This window comes from Scomber japonicus, chromosome 4 (genome assembly GCF_027409825.1).
Source record: "Scomber japonicus isolate fScoJap1 chromosome 4, fScoJap1.pri, whole genome shotgun sequence".
NCBI classification, from domain to species: Eukaryota; Metazoa; Chordata; class Actinopteri; order Scombriformes; family Scombridae; genus Scomber; species Scomber japonicus.
In genome coordinates this window covers 12,951,513-12,957,139 of record NC_070581.1, presented here as the reverse complement: position 1 = coordinate 12,957,139, position 5,627 = coordinate 12,951,513, and positions in this window count along the sequence as shown.

The window sequence follows — 5,627 nt, the reverse complement described above, 5'->3', positions numbered from 1 at the left end:
GTCTCCTTCTGGGAGTCAGAGACACTCACACAGCTCTTTCAGATACTACCACCCTCTAGATATCCGCACAAATGGGTCTAACCTGCTCACACATCTCTCAAGAGAAAATGCATGCAGTCTCTGTCAAAACATCCTTTCAGAGAGGGAGACAGAGATTATAGTTGAATCAGTGACACACAGCACTGTGATGATAAGTAGAGGACACAGCGGAGAATCCTGCTTCAAAACTATGTGAACATGATGTCTTCTTTCACTCTTTCCTTCTGAATCTGTCACACCCTAATTTTCCTCCCTCACCCCTCTCCCCCTCTCTCTCTTTCTCTCTCTCTCTCTCTCTCTCTCAGACATAATGGGCTGTAAATCAGCATCTCCATTACTATGCTGATATTGAGGTAAATCACAGTCAAGTGAATATCTGCTATCAGTACAATTACTTTTTATACACAATAATACAACAGATAAAATTAGAAGTGAATAGTAGTGTATGTTTTTGTATGTATCCTTGGTTTTCTTTGCATATTACATGAAACCACAGTGTGGTTTCTTTATTTCTGAAAGCCAGACTGATTCTCACACAGCACTGTGTTTTTTTCCTTATAGTCGGGTCAGGCTGGCTCATCATATTTGTGCTGTGGGGTGAAGGGAAGTGTATCTAATATTCATGGCTATGAGGCCATTAAGAGCTGGTGTGACTACAGAAGAGTGATCAATGCAAGGAGTCAGGCTAGCAAAAACATTAATCTTATTTCAAAATATCAAAAAACAATTGCACACTCCTCAGAGGGAGATCTAATATAATGTTTTAAAGGACAACATAAACCTGAGCTGCTGTGACTGTCTGTGTGAGGCACGACTGTTAGTGGAGTTAATTACCATTTTATTACTGGTGACATTTAAACAAGTCTGTTACTATGATTGACAGCCATTTCAAGAGCTGTAAATTTTGTTCAATGTTAACTAGCACTTATTCAGTGCTAAAGTGTTTAGTGTTACTGTAATTACCAGGGTGTTGAGCTTGTTGGTCTTGATACAAGAACGTTAGTGTGGAAAAGTACACGAAAAACATGTAACATCCATCGCTTACTGGTACAAAAAAGAAAAAAACGACACAAAATACTTTATTAATCCCCCAAGAGGGTTAGGATGGTTATCAAAATCATCACTGAACTGAAATAATTAGACATCTTGAATTATACAGTCTGTAGTGCCTGGAAATATCCACGTTTTCTCTTTTTTTGATGTTAGTGAGATGTGAGCTTGGCAAATAAAGTGAGAACATCTAGCATCACTGAGTAATGAATATTAGCTTCTATGACATATGGTTGCTACATAAATAACAAAGTTATTTATATGCAGAAATAAAAACAGTGGTGTTTTAGGGAAGAACACAGTTCAAAACAAAAAGTGGAACCAGATTAGAGGAAAGGATTTTGTTCTCACCACACTTCTCCATTTAATCATTACAACACCACAAATAACCCAGATGCTCCTATAACGTTGTTGACTAAACCAGAACTAAACTTATAAACTCCTAGTGTGTATTTGACAGATGATGCTAAACCTGACTCAATGAGAGGAAGAGTAAACACACCCAATTAAGCAGCGGCAGTAAATCTTAATTGATTACAGTATGATGAGAGTGACTGCTGAGTAGGCAGCTAATATTTCATGACAGTGCAGTTAAAAAGAGCTGCGAGCTGACGTGCTGTAAAAGGGTCTGGGGTGATGCTGTATGGGGGGAGAAAGTGTGTCTGTGTGTGTGTGTGTGTGTGTGCTTGGCTGTATGTAACCATGTGGCTGGACTGGATCAGGGTCAGGGTCAAAGATTTTAGTATTAACATCAGAATAGGTTTAGGGTGAGTCAAAGTGATCATTTGTGCTCAACTTGTGTTTGTGTGAAACAGGAAGTTCCAAAAGTGTTTAATGTAGCCAGTTTTGTTTCAGCAACAACATCTCTCTGGCACAGCGACACAATATTGGAAAATTCTTTAAAAATTTCATTGCCAGATGAGTGTTGAGCTAGTATTGATCTGTGTCCGGGAAAAGGTATAGTCTGACAGTCTCACATCATTTCCTTTAACATTTACAAACATGGTCACTTTCCAACTCCCATCACTGTTGCACTTCTCCCCAAAGCTGTGTCCACATATGTGAAAGTAAGCACTTTGAGGTATGTGCACTATTACTATGCAAATGTGGGAAGTGAAAAGGACACAGAAAGAAAAGTGGGAGGAATAGCAGTCAGTGTTTGGAGATTTCAATTCAAATGCATGTTTTCTTATCACAAGCTTGTGATAAAGTGTGTGTTTAGCACAACAAGGAGCTAAATAGAAAGCAAAAATAGTTCTGTTGTTACAAAGAGGCACTGCAACTTGCATTTTTACACTGTATGTTGAATCTACTTACAATACAGAGCACAGACTATAAACACACAGACACAGCTACTGTATACAAAACAAGCACAGAAGTGAGAAGTTGGGTGAAGGACTGTTGATGGGAAGACAGTTTGATTAACAGCAGACTGTGATGGAAAGCTTGAAGTTATGACTTGGTTATAAGTATAATATTACACTTCATTAAAGTTTTACTATTTGTGTGTCTTCTCTATCCATTTCTCTATCCAATGACTTCATGCAGTGGATAAAGGGTAAATACTTTTATAGTTTACATAGTTTTATATGTTGAAATCCAAACTGCAGAAAAAAGGTGTGGCAGTAATGTGTTTCATGTTAGTCTCACATATTGGCTTCAGGCTCCAGAGAGCACAACATTCACTACCAAAGCCCACCATAAAAACCCTGAGAACACAGCTCAGCTTTTAGTCTGGCACCAGTCACCAGACAAATGTTGGTAAAATATGCAAGTAGCTGATAAATTTGCTTTACATACCAAAATAAAAGAACAGTAATCTATTGAGTTATTGAGTAGCCGGTTAAAGTGTGAACATTCACTGGCTATTTGTCTGGTGGACTAAAAAGTTAATTTTGCACCCTGGTCTGCTCACTGATTCACTTTACTTTTAATGTCACTGACACAAACCACAGTGAGCCTTTCCTCTGTCTCTGTCCTGCTGTGTGCCCAGAGTGGAGTTCAAAGAGCTAGGTACAGGATATGGGTAATCATAAGTCATAAAAAAAGAAGAAAGAATTAATGATCAGCAAAGTGATATATTATGATTTATGGAAAACGTGTCACAACAAACAGTTTTTTTTTATTTTTAACATTTTTAATCTTACACTACAAAATAAACACCCAATAAATCTGGCACGGACAGAATAATGCTAATTTTTTTTTGCTAAATGATATTGTGTGATCCTACTCTCAGCCTATATCAAAACAACAGAACAAAGATGAAAGATAAATCAAAGCAAATCGTTAATAAATTGTTCATTTATCAAACCGATATCATGTTAGGTCGCTCTTCATGTTAAGATGCTTAAAAGATTTAACCTCAAAATCTGTTCAGGATATTTAAAGACTATTTAGACTAGAAATTTAGCAGACAGGCAATTTAACTTTGCAAAGTTACTTTAAAAAAATGAAATTTTAAATCAATATTTCAAGATATCCTGAAATGTTTGAAAATGATGTAGTTATTTGGGTTGAAAAGCAATGAACCAGTCTGCTGCTCAGAGTTGGAAGACTGCTGCCACCTAGTGTTTAACACACATTAAAGCAATAGAGGCAGATATGTTACTATTATGAACCATTTATTTAATATAACATAATCTATTCAAAACTGTTTTAGAATTGATTTTATAATTTACACAATGTCCGTATTTATCCCAGAAAAAAAGCCCAATTCACTGTTTGCATATACATTTTATTGTTTCAGAAGATAAATTCTAGTATCAAACTAAGTATAACATGAATTTATTATTACAACATTTTAACATTAATGATGCTGTAGACACTTTAAGACTGGTAAGTATGAGTTTATATATATTAAGAGTTAGGTTATCATCTTGTTGGTTTTGTGACATTGGTAAGCAGTAACCGTAACAACAGTAGATCAACTACAGAGGATCATGAAAGACATGAAAAGGTAATGCTGAATTCTGACTGTTTAAGTGAATTACCTTTTTAATGTTTGATCTTTACAGTTGTCAATAAAAAGTGAATATTGTGAGCCTCACTCATAGGATTTGTTGCAGAACTGTTGTATTGATTTAGTGTGTAATGTACTGCTCTGTGTAATTAAGTTGTTTCACTTGTGACCTGGGATAGCAGATGTAAATTAGCTTTAAGCTAACTCTGGTACACTACAACAAATGGCAACATTTATGTTCAATATTGTACATGGTCCCTTTATAAATTAATAAATAAAATAAAAAAAATATTAGACACTGAAATGGACGAGGTGCTGTGGCTCTGTGTTGTCTCACAGTATGAAGCTCCTGTCTTCATTGTCTTACTGCCTGGTGTTTTCATGTCCTCACTGTGTCTATGTGTTTTCTCCAGGTGCTACTGTTTCATCCCATTCTCCTCTGAAGTCATTCACGTTAGATCAGCAGCCGGGCCCTTCACTATTAACTATCAATAGGAAAAGGATTATAGATTATATATGTGTGTATATATATATATATATATATATATATATATATATATATATATATATATATATATATATAAATACATATATATATATATGCCTGTATAAGAAGAGTGAATCTAAATTTTCTTAACTTCTGTTGGAGGTGGAGCTTTAGTTCTAACTGTTATATAATGCTGGATGGTTTAATTAATAATAATGTATCATATATTAATTGCTACATTTTGTGAGTAAAGTCTGAATCTGTAGTGTAATCAGTAATGTTTTCCTGCCATGTAAATGTAGCCTATAGTCATACAATGTTTTTCCGGTTTTTCCTCTGAAGTAGAAGTATACCGTTGCATATTTTGGGGGCTTTTTTAAAGTTATTTCAGGGTAGAATGAGTTAAAATAGTAAGATAATTCATTTTTTCTAAACATCATAATACATCTATAGCTGTTTGGGGCCATTTCAGTCGTGGGCCCCAGGAAGTTGCTTCCGTTGCCTAATGGTTTAAGTTCGACCCTGTCTCTGGGAGCCCCTGGTCTGGCCCTCTCTAAACCGTGTGCGGTCGTTTTCTTTGAAGAGGGCGCCGTTTTCTCCGCAGAACCGCCCGGGCCATGTGACGAGGCGAAGCGGCCTCTCCTCTCCTCCTCTCTCGGTCCTTCCTTCCCAGGGTTCAATGAGCGCTGTGTGGCCCCACCCCGTCTCTCTTCAGCGCTGTCTACCTCCTCAATGTAGGCTACTATTCTCGGAGAGAGAGAGAGCGAGAGAGAGAGAGAGAGAGAGAAAATAATAACCTCCAAGAATTGGTTATTCCTGTCTTTCACCTTCCAAGACCAGCGGCCAGGAGGGGAGCGGCCTTCGTGGTGGGAATGTGCTGCTACAACAACCCCGTGTCCTATTTTTTGTGAATGTAAATGCACATGTAGTGTGAAGCCTGTAGTCTATTTACCCACCTCGGACTCAAAAGGAATATATATACATATATAAATGTACATACATATATAGGCCTTATGTAGGCAGTACAAACTGAGCCTGACAGCGGGGTTTTCTTTTTTTCTTCTTCTGCTTTTTCACCTGCAAGAAACGTGG